The sequence below is a fragment of the Microtus oregoni genome, unplaced genomic scaffold (genome assembly GCF_018167655.1).
Source record: "Microtus oregoni isolate MIOR12 unplaced genomic scaffold, Mior012 000014F_ref0000157, whole genome shotgun sequence".
Classification (NCBI taxonomy): Eukaryota; Metazoa; Chordata; class Mammalia; order Rodentia; family Cricetidae; genus Microtus; species Microtus oregoni.
In genome coordinates, this window is record NW_024543073.1 from 37,436,710 (window position 1) to 37,457,002 (window position 20,293).

Sequence of the window (20,293 nt, forward strand, 5' to 3'; positions counted from 1 at the left end):
TAATTTCTGTGTGATTATTTTGTATTTGGACTGCTGGGAATAAACAAACAGCCTCTGTCCATAGAATGACACCCAACAAATGTTTGGTGCTGATGCCTGCCACCCACTTTGGATCCAATACTTGTGTACCCACTTGGGTTTGGGAGGAAGTAGCCAAGACCATGCCCACAGCTCAGTGCTCCCCACCTGGGTAGGTGACTGGATCGGGTCTTTTAGGCATGCACAGGCAGGAGAGCATGACAGATTCCCATCACCATCACAGATATTTCCAGGCTGTGCACTGCACTGCATGGCAGATTTAGCTTTTACTGGAATAAAAGAGGTTCATATACTGCACAGTTCTACCCAGGGTTGAGGTGGTGAGGATGACTCCTACCTGGCAGTCTCAGAGGCAGTGAACATGCCTCTGCTATGTTTGACTGGGCAAAGCCAACAGGCATGGTAGGAAAGTTGGTCCTAGCCATGCTGGCTTAGCATTGGGGGGGAAAGTACTCCTTGTGAGAAAATATTTACAGATATGCAATAAAGGCAAATTCAGATGGAAAATACCTATAAATAGGCCACAGTGTTGAACAAATGTATGCAGCCTTGAGAGAAAGAGGAAAATGGGTATAGACAGTTATAAAAGAGTACAGGCAGTCATAGATTAAAGGAGTAAAGAATAAAATGAATATTAAACTTGTAGAAAACGTAACAGAGTAAGAAAAATAAGCCACGTAAAGATGAAAAATACACAGAGAGTCTGGATTATCTATATTATTGTGTTTTCTTTAAAGTTTTTGATGGTAAATGAGCTAAGTACAGAGAGATATTTCATTTTATGGGTTGATAAGCTAAACCAACATGTATATTTTAAAGGCATCTTGACTTCAAAATTTGGGTCTAAGAATATATTGCTTTGGAAAAGAGGTTCTGATCTTATTTCCACAGAAGATGAGAACCCAGACTAATGTGGTTTGATGGACCAAGAACCCCCCCCCCCAAAATCTCTGTGAACCCAAAAGTTACTTCACCCAACAAAAGTTACTTCACCCAACAAAAGCAGTAAGCACCTAAATTCAGCTTGTGTGCACTATCACGTCATCTGCAAATAGCTTGATTTTTTTTCCCCCAAATTGTACCCCTGGTCCACTTTAGTTGCCTTATTGCTCTACATAAGATTTCAAGTACTATATATAAATACGTATGAATAGAGTTAACAACCTTCTCTTCTTCCTGATTTTAATGGAATTGCATTGAATTCCCCTCTCTTTAGTTTAATGTTGACTGTGGCCTTGCTGTAAATCACCTTTATTACGTCGAAGTATTTCCTTTGCAGCCCTAGTTTCTCAAGGACTTTTATCATGAGGGACTGTTACATTATGTCAAAACTCCTCTCTGCATCTAATGAGGTGAATACGTGGGTTTTGTTTTTCAGTTTGTTCATGTTGTGGATTGTATTTATTGATTTACATATAGTGAGCCATTTCTGTGGTTGATGACCTTTTTAATATGTTCTTGGATTCAGTTTGTAGAATTTTATTGAGCATTTTTGCATCTATGTTCATAAGGGAAATTGGTCAATACTTCTTGTTGTTGGATAGTTTTCTAGTTTAGCTACCAGGGTGATTATGGTCTCATAAAATGAATCGGGCAATGTTTCTTCTGTTTCTGTTTTGTGGAATGATTTGAGAAGTACTGGTGTGAACTCTTTTTTGAAAGTCTGATATAATTCTGCACTAAAACCATCTGGCCCTGAGCCATGAGCTCTTTTTTTTCTGGTTGGAAGACTTTTAATGACTATTTCTATTTCATTTCACAGAGGGTTATGAGTCTATGTATCTGTTTAACTTTTAGGTGATATATATCAAGGAAATTAAATTATCCATTTCCTTTAATGTAGGGTGAAAAAGGCCAAGGAAAGACACCCTGACCTTGACTTGACCTTAGGACCAGGGCTTGAAATCACACGCCAATTCCTGAGCTTGCCACAGAGTTAGACTGCAGAATCTGACCAATCCCTGAGGTCCCTGTGCTTGAAATGTTACCAATCCTTGAACACAACGTGCCACCAACCCCTGAGCTGCCCCCCAAATCAAACCACCCAAATCCATCAATCCCAAGCCACCCTGGAAAGCTCTGCTTACTTCCCCCCACTGAAAGAAATCCTATTTAATATATGTACCCTGTTCAGTTTGCTGCAGTTTCTCATCCGATGCAGTCAGCCTCCTGGATTCTTCCTTCCCAATAAATCTCTTGCGTGAGACTTGTATGGTGTGACATTTTCACCAGTGCAGCCCAGCTGTAACAATTCTTCCTGGAGCTGAGTGGTGCAGCTCAGAGCAGAACTGTAACAATTTCACAGGGGAAATCCTCTCCTACCAGAGCAGAGCTGTTGCATTGGGGAGACTTTTTCCTGGAGCAGCTCTGTAAGCTGCTGTACTTAGTGACTTTGTGGTCTTCTTGGCTGCCAACTGCCAGTTTGTTGGAGCGCAGGTATGTTCTTATGAGTATGTTCTTATGGTTCTCTGGATTTCCTCAGTATCTGCTGTTTCATCTCAAATTTTGTTAATTTGCCCCTTCTCTCTCTGCCATAGGGAATTTGGCTAAGGGTTTGTCTAGTGGATTTTCTGCAAAGAACCAACTCTTCATCTTATTGATTCTTTGTATTGTTCTTTTGTTTGTATTTTATTGATTTCAACACTGAATTTGACATATCATTCTGTCTATTCCTTTAGGGCATTATATCTTTTTGTTGTTCTAGAGCTTTTGTTGGGTCAAAATTATCTCAGGGCCTGTACCTCGAGGCCTATAGGACAGAAGAAAGCCTGGCTTGAGTACTTAGAGGCCTATAGGACAGAGAAAAGCCTGGCTTGAGTACTTAGAGGCCTGTAGGACAGAGAAAAGCCTGGCTTGAGTACTTAGAGGCCTGTAGGACAGAGAAAAGCCTGGCTTGAGTACTTAGAGGCCTGTAGGACAGAGAAAAGCCTGGCTCATGTTTGAGTGATGATGAGACAGCAAAAAATTAGATAGCCGTCCCTGCAGGCAGAGGGTGGGTTTGGCTGTCTTGGATAGAGGTACCCCATGTCACACCATGTCCCTTAAGCTATATAAGCTGATGCTCAAGTAATAAACTAAGTTACTGCTTGACTGATTCCCTATCATGTCTGCCTCTGATTGTCCTGTGCTGTGGAATGGGCACTCACCTTTCCCTGGGGAATAAGGAGACATAGCAACGACTAGGCAAATACAGGGGCTTAAGAAGCCTAGCAAATGAAGGCTCAAAGGTCTGCTGATAAGTTGCTGGTGTTATATCTTTTTAATAATTTTATGAAGGCACTTAGTGCTATGAACTTACGTCTTAAAACCACCTTCTCTCACAAGAGCTGGACCTCTTTCCAAGCCGGCACTCCATAAGGGCGTTCAGCTCAAGCACCAAGACTGTAAAGATCAATGGCAAGATGAGTTGGAGTCTGGCATCTCTCAGGCGCTTCTAGAGCTGGAGAAGAACTCGGATATCAAGGCGCAGCTGCGGGAGATCACGGCCGAGGAAACTGAAGTTGGTGGTGGCTGGAAAGCCATCATAATTTTTGTACCAGTTCCTCAGCTCAAATCTTTCCAGAAAATCCAAGTCCGGCTGGTTCGTGAATTGGAGAAAGTTTAGTGGGCAGCACGTAGTCTTCATTGCTCAGAGGAGGCTTCTGCCCAAGCCAACTCGGAAAAGCCGTACGAAAAATAAGCAAAATCGCCCTGGAAGCAGCACCCTCACCGCAGTGATGATATCATCCTTAAGGACTTGGTCATCCCAAGTGAAACTGTGGGAAAGGGGATCCATGTAAAACTGGATGGCAGTCGGCTCATAAGGGTTCATTTAGACAAAGCACAGCAGAACAAGGTCGAAACTTTTTCTGGTGTTTATGAGAAGCTTATGGGCAAGGATGTTAACTTTGAATTCCCAGAGTTTCAACTGTAAAGAAAATGACTGAATAAAGTGTAATTCATAGTAAAAAAAATAAATAAAATAAAAATAAAAATTAAAAACCCCACTTTCATGGTGTTCCATTAGTTTGGGTATGCTGTTTTTACTTCCACTCAACGTTAGAATTGAATTTCTTTCCTAATGTCTCTTGACTCATTTTTTTATTCAGTAGATATGTGTTCAGTTTCCATGAGTTTGTTATTGTTGCTATCCAAATTTAATCCATGGTGGTCAGATAGAACAGAGGATATTATTTCAATTTTGTTGTATCTGTTGAGATTTGCTTTGTGCCCAAGTATGTAGTCAACTTTGGAGAAAGTTCCACAGCTTCTGAGAAGATATATTCTTTTGTGTTTGGATGAAATGTTCTGTAAATAACTGTTAGATTCATTTTATTTATGACATCATATAGCCCAGCATTTCTCTATTTATTTTTGTCTGTATGACCTATCTATCATTGGGAGTAGGGTATTAAACTCACCCACTATTACTGAGTGAGGGTAATATGTGATTTAACAATAGTGATGTTCCTTCTATGAACTTGGGTGCCCTTCTGTTTGTAAATATATGTTTAGAACTGCAATATCTTCTTGATGGATTTTTTTTCCTTTGACGAGAATTTAGTGTCCTCCCTTGTCTCTCCAGATTAGTTTTGGTTTGAAGCCTTTTTGTCAGATACTGAAATGACTACACTGGCTTACTTCTTGGGTCCATTTACCTGGAATAGCTTTGCCCATCCTTTTACCCTGCGGTGTTGTTTATCTTGGATGTCAAGGTATATTTCTTGGGTGCAGCAAAAGGATAGATTCTTTTATTTGAATCCAGTCTATTTTTCTGTATTCGGGTGGGGGGATGACACCATTGATGTTGAGAGTTTTCAAAGAGCAGTGTTTGTTGATTTCTGGTTTTTTCTTTGTTTGCTTGCTTGCTTGCTTGTTTTTGTGGTGGTGTGAGGTTTTGTCCTCTCTTTTGCTTTTCTGGTCTGAGATTACTTTTTCCTTTTGTTTATTGAGTATAGTTAATCTTTTCAGGTTGAAAATTTCCTTCTAGTGCTTTTTGTTTAGCTGGATTTGTAGATATTGCTTAAATTTGGTTTTATTGTGGAATGTCTTTCTTTTTCCATCTATTGTGATTGAAAGTTCACTGGGAATAGAAGTCTGGGCTGGTATCTGTTGTCTCTAGAGCATGCAGGACATCTGTCCAGGCCCTTCTAGCTCATAAAGTCTCTATTGAGAAGTCAGAAATGATTCTGATAGGTCTGTATTTATAGTTTACTTGATCTCTTTCCCTTGCAGTTTCTAATATTCTTTCTTTGTTCCATACATTTACTATTTTGATTTTTATGTGCCATGGGTAATTTCCTTCTGGTGCAGTTTATTTGGTATTCTTGCACCTTGATACCCACCTCCTTCTTTAGGTTGGGGAAATTTTCTTCTGTGATTTTGTTGAAAGTATTATCCTGTGAATTTGACCTGGGTTTCTTCTCCTTTCTCTATTTTTATGATTTGTAAATTTGGTCTTTTCATTGTGTCCTAGATTTTCTGGGTGTTATGTGCCTTGATTATTTTTTAGATTTATTGTTTTCTTTGACTGATGTATCCATTTCTTCTATCTTGTCTTCCATGCTTGAGATTCTCTCTTTTACCTCTGAGGTTTTTGTTTTACTTCCTAAGTTTTCCTTTCCAGTTAGTTTGTGCTTTCTTTAGTTATTCTATTTATGCTTTAATGTCTTAAACAGATTTCTTCATTTCAATCCACTATTTATGGTTTCATTGATTACAATAATGGTTTTATTTGCATTCTCTTTAAAGTCCTTGAACACCTTCATAATAAATAACTACTTTGAAGCTCATATCCTTTGCCTTGGCTATATTGCATTTATCAGGGCCTACTGTTGTAGAATTGCTAGTTTTTGTAGGAGACATGGTCATGGGTGTTAACGATTGTGTTTGATGTTGGTATCTTCTGGGTATTGATGTCTAGTCTTGTCTTTGTTGGTGTTCCAGGTTCTATTTTCTCTTGCCCTCCCTGCATCTTAAGACAGTGTGGTGGCTGTGGGTTTCCTGGTAGGCACTCAACAAAGATTGCTTCTGAGATTCTGCTTGGTGTGGACAGGGTTGACCCTGTAGAACACATTTCTAGGTGTTGAGAGGTGACAGGAAGGAATGGCGATGAGCTGCACAGGTGCAGCTGAGAATGTGCACAGGAGGGAGGAAAGATGGTTATGCCTTGAGGATCTGCAGAGTACTCAAGGAATGAAGACAGAACCAACTCTTTGTCTCATTGATTCTTTTTATTGTTTTCTTTGTTTCTATTTTGTTGGATTCAGCTCTCAGTTTGATTATTTTCTGCCATCTAGTTCTCTTAGATGAGTTTGCTTCTTTTTGTTTTAAAGTTTTCAAATGTTCTGTTAATGCACTACTGTGGGATTTTTCCAGCTTCCTGTAGGCATTTAGTGCTATGAATTTTCCTCTTAACACTGCTTTTATTGTGTCCCATAAATTTGGTTATGTTGTGTGGTCATTTTCATTGAATTTTAGGAAGTCTTTAATTTCTCCCTTTATTTCTTCCTTGACTCATTAATGATTCAGGTGAGAATTGTTTAATTTCCATGTGTTTGTGGGTTTTATGAAATTAGTATTGCTTTTGACTTCTAGTTTTAATCTTTAGATCTGATAAGGTACATTGGGTTATTCTAATTTTTTGTATTTGTTGAGGTTTGTTTTATTATTGAGTATGTTATCAATTTTTGAGAAGGTTCCATGAGGTGCTGAGAAGAAGGTATATTCTTTCCTGTTTGGATGGAATATTCTATAGATATATGTTAAATCAGTTTGAGTTATAACCTCTGTTAGCTCCCTTAATTTCCTGTTCATTTTTTGTCTGGCTGACCTGTCCAGTGTTGGAAGGGGAGTGTTGAAGTCTCCCAGTATTACTGTGTGGGGTTTAATATATGATTTAAGCTTTAGAAGTGTTTCTTCATATATGAGGGTGCCCTTGTATTTGGAGCATAGATGCTAAGTATTGAGATTTTCTCTTGATGGATTTTTCCTGTGATTAATATGAAATACCTTCTTTGTCTCTTTTGATTGATTTTAGCTTGAAGTCTATTTGTTAGATATTAGGATAACTACACCTGCTTGTTTCTTAGGTCCATTTGATTGAAATATTTTTCCCAAGCCTTTACTCTGAGACAATGTCTGTCTTTGAGGTTAAGATGTGTTTCTTGTATGCAGAAGAAGAATGGATTCTGTTTTTATATCCAATCTGTTAGCCTGTGCCTTTTTATAGGTAAGTTTAGTCCATTTATATTAAGGGATATTAATGACCAGTGATTGCTATCTCCTGTTAATTTAGTTTTCATTGTTGGTGATGTTAATTTGTGCATTTCCCCCTTCTTTGTGATTTGCTGCTATGAGACCATCAATTGTCTGTGTTTTCCTTCTAGTATTTTGTGTAGGGCTGGGTTTGTGGCTAGGTATTGGTGAAATCTAGTTTTGTCATGGAATATCTTGTTTTGTCTTTCTATGGTGATTGAAAGTTTTGCTGGGTACAGTAGTCTGGGCTGGCATCTGTGGTCTCTTAATGTCTGCATATAATGCTTGACCATGATTTTCTGGCTTTCATTGTCTTCAATGAGAAGTCAGGAGTAATTCTGATAGGTCTACCTTTATATGTGACTTGACCTTTTCCCTTTGCAGCTCTTGATATTCTTTTTTTTTTTACTCTGTATGTTTAGTGTTTTGATTATAATGTGGCAAAGGGACTTTTTTGGATCCAGTCTATTTGTTGTTCTGTAAGCTTCTTGTATCTTCATAGGCATATCTTTCTTTAGATTGGGCAAGTTTTCTTTTATGATTTTTTTTAAATATATTTGAGTTGAACTTTTTCTCTTTCTTCTATACCTATTATTCATAGATTTAGCTTTTTTATGGAGTCTCATATTTCCTGGATATTTTGGGTTAAGCTTTTGTTAGATTTAATGATTTCTTTAACTGATGAGTCTATTTCCTCTATTGTATCTTCAGGACTTGAGATTCTCTCTTCCATCTCTTGTATTCTGTTGTTCATGTTTGCATTTGTGGTTCCTGATCATTTTCTCATTATTTCTGTTTCTGTAATTCCCTCAGCTTATGTTTTCTTTATTGTCTCTATTTCAGTTTTCAAGTCTTGAATATTTTCTTTCATATGTTTTGATTGTTTTTTCTTGGTTTTCATTAAGGGGTTCCCTAATGTCTTCAAATTTTTTGTTTGTTTCTTCCTTTCTTTGTAGGAATTTCTCATTTTCTCTTTAAGGGTTTCACACATTCTCTTAAAGTTATTTTTGGCTCTTTTTCTTCTGTTTCATCTATATTTAGTTATTCAAGTCATGAAGTTGTAGGATCTTTAGATTTTACTAGTATTGTATTGCTCTTTGTGGTGTTGCATGTGTTCTTACCTTTTCTACTCATCTTTTCCATTAATGGGTGTGGTTGGGGCTGTCTGAGATTCTGTTGATTAATCTTTAGGTGCCAATAAATCCAAAGCTCAGATAGTTGCTCCTCATGGTACAGTAGTGGCACATTTCTAGTTATCCCTTTGTTTACTCTGTGTACCTGGAGATAGCCCAGTGCTCCTGCTTTGCTCTACTCCCTTGGATTTTGTTGTCTCAGGCCTACTTTGTCCTAGGTTACCAACTTTGACCTGTTTCTGTAAATTCTGGTCTGGATCCACTCCTGCAGAGATCCCTAGCTTAGAGTTGGTCCTGCAAAGGTCTCTGGTTCTGGTCTGCTGCCTCATAGTTCCCAGGCTCGAGTGCACCCAGAACCACAGAGGTCCTGGCTCAGGCCTACTCCCTCAGAGGTCCTAGACTCATGCTCAGATCTGCAGAGGTTTTGGGTTGCTGCCTATTCCCTTTGATGTCCCAGACCAACACCCAGACCCATAGAGGACCTGGCTCAGGCCTACTTCCTCTGAGGTCCCAGACTCATGCCTGGCCCCACAGAGATCTCTAGTCCCTGCCTACTCCCTTGAAGGTCCCAGATTCATGTCCAGACCCTCAGCAGTCTCTGGCTCTGGCTCACTCGCTCAGTAGTTTCTCCCCTGTACCTGTTCAGGTGGAGTTTGTTGTCTCTTTTCTGCTCTGGACCAGGTCACTGGCTCAATCCTGATCCACCAGTGTCCCAGGACTGGATTGACACCCAGCTCTGCTCTGTGAAGCTTGCTTCCCCAGGCCCACTCTGGCCTAGGTAGCTGGTTCAGTCCCATTCCTGTAAAATTTGTTGACTCAATCCTGCTCTGGCCCAAGGTGGAGTTTGTTGCCTCAGGTCTGCAAAGGTTATTGGCTTTTCTTTTAGTAATTTTTAAAAAAAATTCATCTTATGGTTTATTCTCTATAACACTAAATGAAGACCTGGAAAGAGTGAGTGACAAGAATGACAAGAACACCTGTTCAGCAATAAATTAAATTAACTCAAAAATCCAAAGTTACATTAAAAAAAAAAAAAAACATAAGAACTCGCCATGCTCATTCTGAGCTCTCTGAAACTTCTGAGAACTGTCCTAAGTGCTTAGGACAGAGCAATGAGTAAACCCTGGCCCTCCCATTCACAGAGCACACAATCTGGAGATGGGGTGCCGACACATACACAAATATCTCTGCAAGAAAGACTATACTGAATAAGAGAAGGTACATAGGCTTCAAGAAAAGGATAAGATTATTTGTAGAGAAGGAGAAAGAGAGATTGTCACTTCAGATTCTAACGTGCCCACACCTGATCTTCAGATCTCCAACAAGTGCATTTTACCTGCCACTTTCCAACCTCAACTGATGACTACTCATCCTTTCAGTGACTCAGGCAAACACATGTTTTAATCATTAGAAAAGACTAGGAGTTCTGTTTCCAAGTTATGTCTGGAATTTACCCACCTTTCAGCAAGGTTAGTACTACCACAGTGTTCCAAATTCCTATCATAGCTTGCCAGGATTAGGGTAATATCTTCATACTTAATCTCTCTGGCTCTACTCTTAATGTTCTGAATTAGAATTCTACAAAGAGAGAGAAACAACACAGTATTTATATGTATATATGGGTGTGTATGAGCTAAAAGGGAGATCTATTAGGATAATTAGCTTGAATGATGATAGAAACTGACGAGTTCTTTGGACTACTGTCTTGGTTGAAGACTATGGAATGTTGATTCTAGTGTATAAGCCTCCAACACAGAAAGATGATGATGTAACCCTCAGTCTGATGTAGAACTGTAAAACCCTAGGGGTTGTTCTTTGCTTGTTCAGGTCTTGGAGTCCTGGAGTTTTGACAGCTAATGGGAAAGGAGTATGTTCCAGTACTAAGACAAAGAAGGTGCTATATTTTCTTTGTTACTTCTCTGTATCTGGGACCCTAGGCAATTGGATAATGTCCATCCACAGTGAGAGTCAGATCTTCGTAACTCAGACACCCAACTCACAAGCTAATCTTTGCTGAAAGCAGCTTCAGATGCAATGCTCTACCAGCTCTCTGGTCCTTAATCCAATCACTTTAAAATCAAACATTACACATATGACTGTTTCTAAGCACAGCAGCCAAATTATCTTTTTAACATATAAAATATGTCATGTAATTCCTATAGTCAAAATGCTTTTAAGTCCTTACCAGGGCCTTGAATAATAGTCCTTCTTGATTCCTCTCTGAATCACTACCATAGCATGTTTGTCCCTTAATGTCTATGAGATAAGCAAGACACATAAGACACATACCACAGGTGAATCTAAGAGTTAATACCACAGAAACAAAGTATAGCATGCCATTTCTAGGGACTGAGAGAATAATACATTGGAAATATATTGTCAAAGGATGCAAAATTTCAGTGATGTGGGACGAAAATATTCTTGAGAACCATTGGATCGATGATATGGTGAGCTCCTCATAGGTGTTTGCCTTGCCCCATCTTGGCCTTTTGGTGTATGCCAGACATCTCAGTTCAAAGGTAGCTAACTATCTGCTCCATTCCCTAACTCCAACATCTGAGGGTTGCCTTGGCAATGACTGCCATTTTCAGCCACCAAATATCACAAATATGTCCTGGAGAGATATTATATTTTCTTATCTTTCTTTCTTCTTTTCTTTCTTTCTTTCTTTCTCTCTCTCTTTCTTTTCTTTCTCCTTTCTATACTTTTTGAAACAGGGTTTTTCTGTGTAGCTTTGGAACCTGCCCTGCCACTCACTCTATAGGCCATGGTGGTCTCAAACTCACAGAGATCTGCCTGCCTCTGCCTCCCGAGTCCTGGGATTAAAGACCTGTGCCACCACCCCAGCAAGATATCATATTTTTAAGTACAAGATAGTCCTTCTCCCATAACTTAATATGACACAGCTTTATAGATCTACACAGTAACACAATGTCAACAGATAAAAATAAAACTAATATGACAAAGCTACCTGCAGTACAAAAGAATGCACAGACGCTTGTCCTGAATTCTTCTTAGTAGTAAATTTCCAAATAATTTCACCTTTGAAGGCTTTCCTCTGCAACACAAATTATCATGAACTTTAAAGGCATTTCAGAGACCACAAACAAGCTGCTTTGCTCTCCCAAGGCCATAAATTCCATGGATTTCACTCAAAAAAGTTCAAGTTTCCCCTTAAGTGTTAGCATAATAACTTTCTTTTAATCAATGGTCCCAAGAGCTTTACTGTACTCAGATCTTTCACTTTCTTCAGTGTGCCACATGATCATATTGCTATGTTCATGTTCCATAATTTATTTATTTTTATTTTTTTAGTGAGAAAAGGAGAAAAAAAAAACAAGTTTCCACCTCCTCCCAGCCTCCCATTTCCCTCCCCCTCCTCCCACCCTTCTCCTCCTCCTCCCACCCTTCTCCCCCTCCCCCCACTCCTTTCCCACTCCCTCTCCAGTCCAAAGAGCAGTCAGGGTTTTCTGCCCTGTGGTAAGTCCTAGGTCCTCCCCCCTCCATCCATATCTAGGAAAGTGAACATCCAAACTGGCTAGGCTCCCACCAAGCCAGCACATTAAGCAGGATCAAAACCCCGTGCCATTGTCCTTTGCGTCTCATCAACCCTCATTGTTCGCCATGTTCAGAGAGTCCAGTTTTATCCCATGCTTTTTCAGTCACAGTCCATCTGGCCTTGGTGAGCTCCCAACAGGAACTTTCTCGTTTTCTCTTGAAAGTTATTTCTGTATGATGTCTACACATTAGGGGAGGTAGTTTAGATAAATTACCTGGTAGATAATTCAAAACAAGAACACAGCATTAAATATTTTCAATGATGATGGATGTCAGTCTTGCCACCAAGCCTGTGCACCATGTCTCTGCTTTAACATTGGATGGAGTAAGGTAGATGGGCAGCTAATAATGTATCATTTAGTAATCAACGTACAAGTACAATGTACTGAAACAGCGCCATCAGGATTACAAACTACAAGCTATGATAACACTGCACATGGAGATCTCCATACATGATAGTCATTTGGAATCTCAAAATGCAGTACATGCTATATGAAACCCTTCAATAATGTGTTCTTCAAAACAATAGCTATTTACAATAATATGTCACACCTAACAAGATAATATTATCTAGAAAAAAATTTAAATGCAAAATAAAATATTCCTATGTAAGTAGATGAAGTTCAGAAGCCAACTTATTTAATATAGTTTTATGTTACACCAGTTTACTTTATAAAGTTAAATACATAATGAAAATTTTAATCCACAGCATGCAAAAATGAACTATGCCCAAAGTATCTTCCTGAAAGAAGTTACCTCTAAGATGGACAGTGTGCCCTGAGCTTGTAGATTGGGGTTTCTGGGTATATTATTGGGATATCAGAGGGCTGAGGATAATTATGGCAGCTTAATACTTTGGATTGTGGTCTCTGTTTGAAATGTCAATTTTTCCAATCTCAATCAACTTATTGTACCCAGTCTGTTCCCTCTCTGTCCCAAACACCCTTGGTAATCAATGTGCCTTTCCCATTTGGAGGACAATTTTTCTTCGTTTACTCTTTCTGGCAAAGCACTGCACATTTCAAGGTAAATTACAATTGCCTGAGCAAATAGTATTAAGTGCTAAATTTATCTGAATAATCTAAAGTAATCAGCAGAAAATATGCATTCCTAAGCTCTTAAGAGATGGAGTCTCAAGACCTCAACAAAACATTTTAAATACAATGAAAAGGATCCACAGAAGTGATAACAAGATACATATCACTGTAGCCTTGGCATTTATTCTATACTAATAGAATTTTACTTCAATTAAGCAAGCGATGAAAATAACAAAAAGCTAATATATTAAATATGATCACTAAATGCCCTCAAATTTATTTCTTACCTTTAATAAATTAGCATCATGATACTTTAATGGATTAGATTGGCCACCAGGAAGCTGGAGGGAGTCCCAACTCATGCAGAAGTCCTCTGTCCTCATCCAAGGTGGCCATATCTGCCTAAGAATATAACCACAGCCAGCTTCCCTCAGTTCGTGACACCAGAGGAGAATGAATCCACTAATGCCATCTTGGAGATTCCCTTGCATGGCCACATATAGACCCATGAGCCTCTGGGGCTTCTGTTTTGTTTTTCTGTGTATGGGTGTTTTGTCTGCATGTATGTCTGTGGAAGCAAGAAGAAGGTATCAGATCTCTGGAAACTGGACTTACAGTCAAATGTGAGCTACTATTTGAGTTTTGGGAATAAAACCCAGGTCCTCTGGAAGAGCAACCTGTATTATAAATAGTTGAACCATCTTTCCATCCCCCTCTTGGGCTTTTACTCAGAAACTATTGATATTTTTCCTTTGTCTTTTGGATGGATATGTTAAACCCTTAATGTAAGATTTCACACTCCACTTCCCTTGAAACTTGAAGAATAAGAAATACACACAGTTTATTAGAAATATATCTAATATAAAACAATTCCTGTGAGACTTCTTTGTAGGAGGAGGGCCCACTTGTTTGTCCCAGCCTCCCGGCTAGCTTAGCCCTAAAATAACCACACAGAAACTGTATTAATTAGATCACTGCTTGGCCCATTACCTCTAACTTCTTATTGGCTAACTCTTACATATTAGGTTAACCCATCTCTATTTATCTGTATATCACCACGAGTTTGTGGCCTACCAGCAAAGTCTCAGGACGTCTATCTGTGGTGGTGGGTCTATGGCGTCTCTCTGACTCTGCTTTCTTCCTCCCAGAACTGAATTCTCTCTGCCTACCTAAGTTCTGCTCTATCAGGCCAGAGCAGTTTCTTTATTCATTAACCAATGCAAGCAACACACAGAGGGGACTCCCACATTACTTGTTCAATTTCAAGCCTCTATCTTAAAGGGAGATTCTAACTCAGTATTTCTGCATGAATGTTTACAGATCCAAAGGGCAGGTCCGCGTGTACCTTTCTCTGAATGTATTGGACTCACTCGGCAGAGTGCTAATAGGATACTGACTGGACACCTAGATCCTAGAGTCAAGCTACCTGGCAAAAAGGATAACTACATTGTTTGCTGTGTAATCTTTGGACAAGACAAGGGAACCTGTGCTTCCTCAGTAGGAAAATAGGGAAGGCACCAATAGTAGTATCTCTGCTATCTCAAAGTACTGTTAGAAAGATGGAATTACATCTAAGCAAAATTTTGATTACACTGCCAATGATGAATATAAAACAAATGCTTGATACACATGATGAGTAAGCAACACATTAGCAATTAGCATTTTAACTAAATATTTTCAAAGATCTGAATCGGGTTAACTGATCTTTGTAAATGAACTAGGCTGATATTCAAGCTATGCCTTAAAGCATGCTAAATGACTAATAATATTTCCAAGTCTTCTCTAGATTCTGCTTTGAAAAGGGTAGCCTGATTTCCATTCCCCTTATCTTCATTGAGTTTACTCGCATAGACACAGGGGTGATCTGCTCTTCCCTACTTGTGGTTTTCTCATTTTCTTGGTTCTGTGATGCATCATGTATCAGTAAAATAACCCATGTGAGTAACACTGACACATGAGCTCTTGTCTTTACTTTGTGTCACTTCCGAACTCAGAGCACTGCATTAAATATTAACACTTATTAACTATTACAAAATGTTTTTGACTCTTAAATAAAATTAAATTCTCATTTTGAAACATTTTAAGGCCATAAACACTGGTTTTTAGGGGTATTATCCATTTTAACAGTTTGATTACTTTTCCTTACTAAATGTAGCCTCAAATGCTGATGTTCTTGTTTTAGTATCTACATCAACTGCCTTTTTTGGTATTGCTATTTTCTGATTTTTAAAACTATTTTCTAAGTTGCTTATACATTTATTGCTTTAAGAGACAATCTTAACTATATTTCTCAACATCTGATAAAATGAAGGGATTATCCTGTGGGGAGTTCCAACCTGTTTAAGTTGTTTCCAGTATATTAGATCCTAAGGATTTTTTTCTTCTTTTTAAAATTTTCCTGTTGTTGTTACTGGCATATACATATATACATATACGGACATTCACATTCTTCTCTATATATTTTAAGCATAAAACTAATATGGAAAACTTAGAGGTCAATTTAAATTATTTTTAGTTTTAATCTTTTGAAAATAAAAATAGTAGGAACAAAAGGGACTCTTGATGGTTCATTGTAAGAGCAAATTTTATTAATTCCCAGTTTCAGAACTGCAAACCATATTATATGGGTTTTACTCAATTTTCTTCAACATTGGCAAGTGAATATCAATCCTTGTGGGCCTTGATTTTTGTTGCTTCCTGTAAGAAGATGTTAATGAAAAATAAACAAACAAATGAGCTGTGAGTTTTTGCTCAGCTGCAAAGTTTGCCTTATACTGAACACATGCCTAAGAATATAACCATTTATATTTTGGAGTTATCTATTTTTTAAAAAATAAAATGTTTGAGAACTATACCTCCATACAGAAAAATTCTTCTGCCTTAAGATAAAATCACTTAAATATCCTCTTTTATATAACCTTTTATATGGTTGCTATTTTAGGATACAATTAAATACTTAAACCTTAATGACTTTTTAAATCTCTTAATGAGGACATGAATTTTGTAATATATTAAATTTGAATCTAATGTCTATATTTCCTTATACACCAAATGAAAAATTTGCTGTACCTAATTTGCTCCTTAGCTGAGTTTTGTTCTCCTAGAATTTCTCCCTGTAATTTCTGAATAGTGCCCCTGTCCCATCTGCTCATGCCTTTGAAGAAGAATGCCTAAGCACCAGAGTAGCTGCCTCTCTCCCAGGTCCCAAAACATTGGAGGTGCTGAGTAGCACAAGAGCTTGTAACCACAGTTGTTAACTTTCAATCCAGCCTGCTCCCTCATTGCCCTGTGGCAGGACTGACTGAAGGGAGCAGCTTCTCTTTCACCTGAAGTGGGAAGAAACAGCCTCTTCATTTAGGAAAACTGTTTTTTTAAAACTTAAGAGTTTCTATTATTAGGGAAGATGAAAACCATTCATGAATAACTTTGTTCTATTGTTTCCATTGTTTCGTTGTTTTATTTAAACATAAAACTCATTTATTTTATTAAAGCATTATTTATAGCATCTTCTTTCATTGTGTTTCATTTGTTTGTTTGTTTTGAGACAGGGTTTTTCTGTGTAACAGCCTTAACTGTCCTGGAATTTGCTTTGTAGATAGCTGCTCTTGAACTCACAGAGATCTGCCTGGCTTTGCCTTCCAAGTGTTGGGGTTAGCCACAACACCTAACTGACTACATTATAGATATTTTGAAAATATAGACAAAGTTGTTTACACACCCATCCTCCCAAAGAAGCTTCAGGAATGTGGTCAGTTGTCAGGTCTGACCCAACAGGTCTATATGTCCCAAAGGAAGGGGGTGTGAATTGAGGAAAGAAATAGATAAGAGATAACAGATAGAATTGGGAGGGCATCCGGTGAATACTGTGATCTGCCTCAAGTTTATTATTCAAAGTTCTTATATACCCCAGTTCAAATAGTGGGGAAGGCAAAAGACTTGCCATGATACAAAGAACAAAGTAATTTCCTTCAAACATCTCCAAACATCAAATAATCACACCCTATATCAAAATATCCTTTTTTCTAGGCAAAACATCCTATAGATGCCCCTTAAGTCAAGCATCCTGTCATATAACCTTTAATGGAGCAAGCATAGGTCTAAACTGCCTCACCTTTAGTCAAAGTAGAATTTATTCTTTCTGTGGACCCCAACAGTCATTTTCCCTCATAAACAAGTGAAAAACATATTTTCAGCATTTTATCCTCCACTTGGAGCTCTAAACCAGAATCAAGATCCCCATAGATGTTCCACCTCAAAGACTAGAAAGATGAGTTAGCAGTTTAGAGCACTGAATGCTCATCTAGAGGACCTGGATTCAGTTCCCCTCACTCACATAGTGGTTCACAGCCATCTGTAACCCCAGTTTCCATAGGTATACACACAGTGTGAAGATATAACATGCAAAAAAAAATCTATGTACTTGAAAATAAGTTTAAGAAAAAGATGCTTCTCTCCCTTAGAGTATTCAAATTAAAGCAAGAAGAGAAGAAGTTGTCCCAATTACCTTAATTCTGATAACAATAATAACAATCTTTTAAATCCTGCTTATAGTAGAGTGACTAGATTTTCCCAAGAAATGTGGTATACAATTAAAAGTAAACTTTGTGGCCCACAACTCACACCCTGACCTGGAGAGGACAAAATAACCTAAAGGGGGCTGCTTAGCAAAAGGACAAGCATCCAGGTAAAACAGCCAGACCCACAACTGCTCCCTGCCTGGCTGTACCCTGCAAGGAGCCCAGATTATGTCCATGACACATGTTCTCTGCTGCAACCTGCTGGAAGGATAAAGGACATATTGATGTGAGTGGCCACTGCTGAGGGTGTAGTCATCCTACAACAGCCTGGCTCTACGTTGGTGTTCATGGCCCAAGTTACCACTGAAGGCCATGCAGAAGTCCATGATCTGTGCTGAAGTCTGAAGCTATGCCCATGTTTATAGACCATACTGCCGCCAGGGCAGTGTTCTGACTGACCTGTGCCAGCACCTGAGGCCATAGTGATATCCAGGCCCAGGCTTCCTCTGAGGGCTATGTTAAGTCCATGGCCCTATTGCAGCCAGTCTGTGTTGATGTCCATGGTCTGTGTGGCCACCAAAAGGAAAGTGGACATCCATGGTCTATGGTGCAACCTAAGGCCAGGTTGATGTCTGTTATCCGGGTCACCCACAAGGGCCTTGTCCAGGTTCGTGGTCCTACTGCAGTTAAGGGGCATGCTCATGGTCTGTGCTGTCATCAGAAACCATGATCCCTGCCCCCACTGACTGTTAAGAGCAAGGAAGCTACTTTGGCAGTTATATCAATGGCTGCAGATACACATTTGAGAACAAGGAATGTGGAAAGCCTCTGTAACAACCCTGATTCCCCCAACTCCACCACAAAAGTAACGACCTATCAAAGAGAACTATCAAAGTGTGATGCTGAAGTGTACCTCTGCACAATTGATGGCTTTTGGCAGGGATGCAGAAGGGGAAGGTCTCTGATTTATTTAAGGGGCAGGCCACTGAGAATTTGAACATGATCCAGTGAGTATATAGATAACACAAATTGGACTTGTATTTTGTTTTTGTTTTGTTTTGTTGTTGCTGTTTTGTTGTGCAGATATCACAAGGGTGGGGAACAGACATGGAAGGACTGGGAAGCAAGTGCAATTGGGTGCATAATGTGAAATTCTCAAAGAATAAAAAAATATTATAAATATGTATATATGTGTAAATATATACATATATAGTAAACCTTTATGTATTACTTAATACAGAAGCACTGAACAGTGCAGAGAGTATCAGTAGAGTGTTCAGCCATACATAGGACCTGTTTCATTCTCCTCCCCACAAAGCTTAGGGACCAATGGAGGTATTGTGAGACTCAGAAGTTGGGAGGATTGGAGCAAAACAGTATCTTCTAGACATATCAAGATCAAGCCAGTCAACATTCTTTCATGGAGGGAAAAGGGTCTCATGAGACACCACCCTAACTGAGAAGCTACAGACACATGGCCTCTGGGGAAGGGAGAGTAAGTTTCATTTAAGGATGTGATGCCTGGTTGTTGTGGGATCTGCAGGCCTCTTCCTACAGCCTGGCTCCTGGCCGCCTGGCTAGCTTATGTCCTGAAATAACAACACACAAACTGTATTCATTTAAATACTGCTTGGCCCATTATATCTAGCATCTTCTCAGCTAACTCTCACACCTGGACTAGCCCATTTCTAATAATGTGTGTAGCACCCCAAGGTGCACTTACCAGGAAGATTCTAGCCTACGTCCATCCTGGGTCGGAGCTTCATCGCGTCTGCCCGGGAGAGGGGAGCATGGTGTCTGTCTGAGATGTCTTACCTCACTTCCTCTTCCTCTCAGCATTCTGTTCTGTTTACTCCACCCACCTATGTTCTAACCTATGAGGGCCAAGCAGTTTCTTCATTTTTTAACCAATGACCTTCCTCCATCACCTGGTGGGCCTACTTGCTGCGTTGCTGGGCCACACACTCAGGGCTATATGGGCAGTACAGTTTATTTTAAAGGAAAAAGGAGGACACAACATTGTAAAGAGTTAGATCTGCATGGAGTTATGGGAGAGTAGGACCAAAATACATTGGATGACAATCTCAAAGAACTAATAAAGATATTTTTTAAGGAATGTCACTATGAGATCATGAACACTCACCTCCCTCTATAGTAGGGGTTCTCAACCCTCCTAAAGCTGCAAGCTTTTGATACAATTCTTAGTGTTATGGTGACCCCAACCACAAATTATTTTTACTACTTCATAATTGTAATTTGCTACTGTTATGAATTTTAATATAAATATGTGATAAGTAGGATATCTAGTATGCAACTCCCCCAGATGGGTTGTGACCCACAGGTTGAGAACCACTACTCTACAGCACTGTGGTGGTACATCCTTCAGTTTTAGAATGCACTAAGTGAACAAACCAACAGACAGTGGAGTGTCCTAGCTATTAGCATTTCCCAGAAGTCCTATTAAAACAGATTTCACAGTCCCACCCTCAGAATTTCTGGTTTTGCTTGTTTGTATTTTTAAGCAATCCTGGGACTGTTGTTTCAGGGACCACACTTTGAGAAACACTGCCCTGTGTTTGGCAGTAACCTCAGAAGGATGTGCCTTTTCTAGTGTTCTTTTTAAAATTTTTTCTTGCTCCTTCTTTCTTTATCTCTTTCATTTGTATGGAGGGAAGGGATGTTCTGAGTATGTGTGCTTGAGTAGTGTATGTGTGTGTGTGTGTGTGTGTGTGTGTGTGTGTGTGAAGAAGGATGCTTAAAAACATTCCCACAC

At 39.1% G+C, this 20,293-nt stretch overlaps 1 pseudogene; it reads left to right on the plus strand.

Moving 5' to 3' along the window:
• LOC121455693 overlaps positions 1–3,952 on the plus strand; it is a 41,164-nt pseudogene extending 37,212 nt beyond the window's left edge.
• Positions 3,953–20,293: the final 16,341 nt, after the last annotated feature.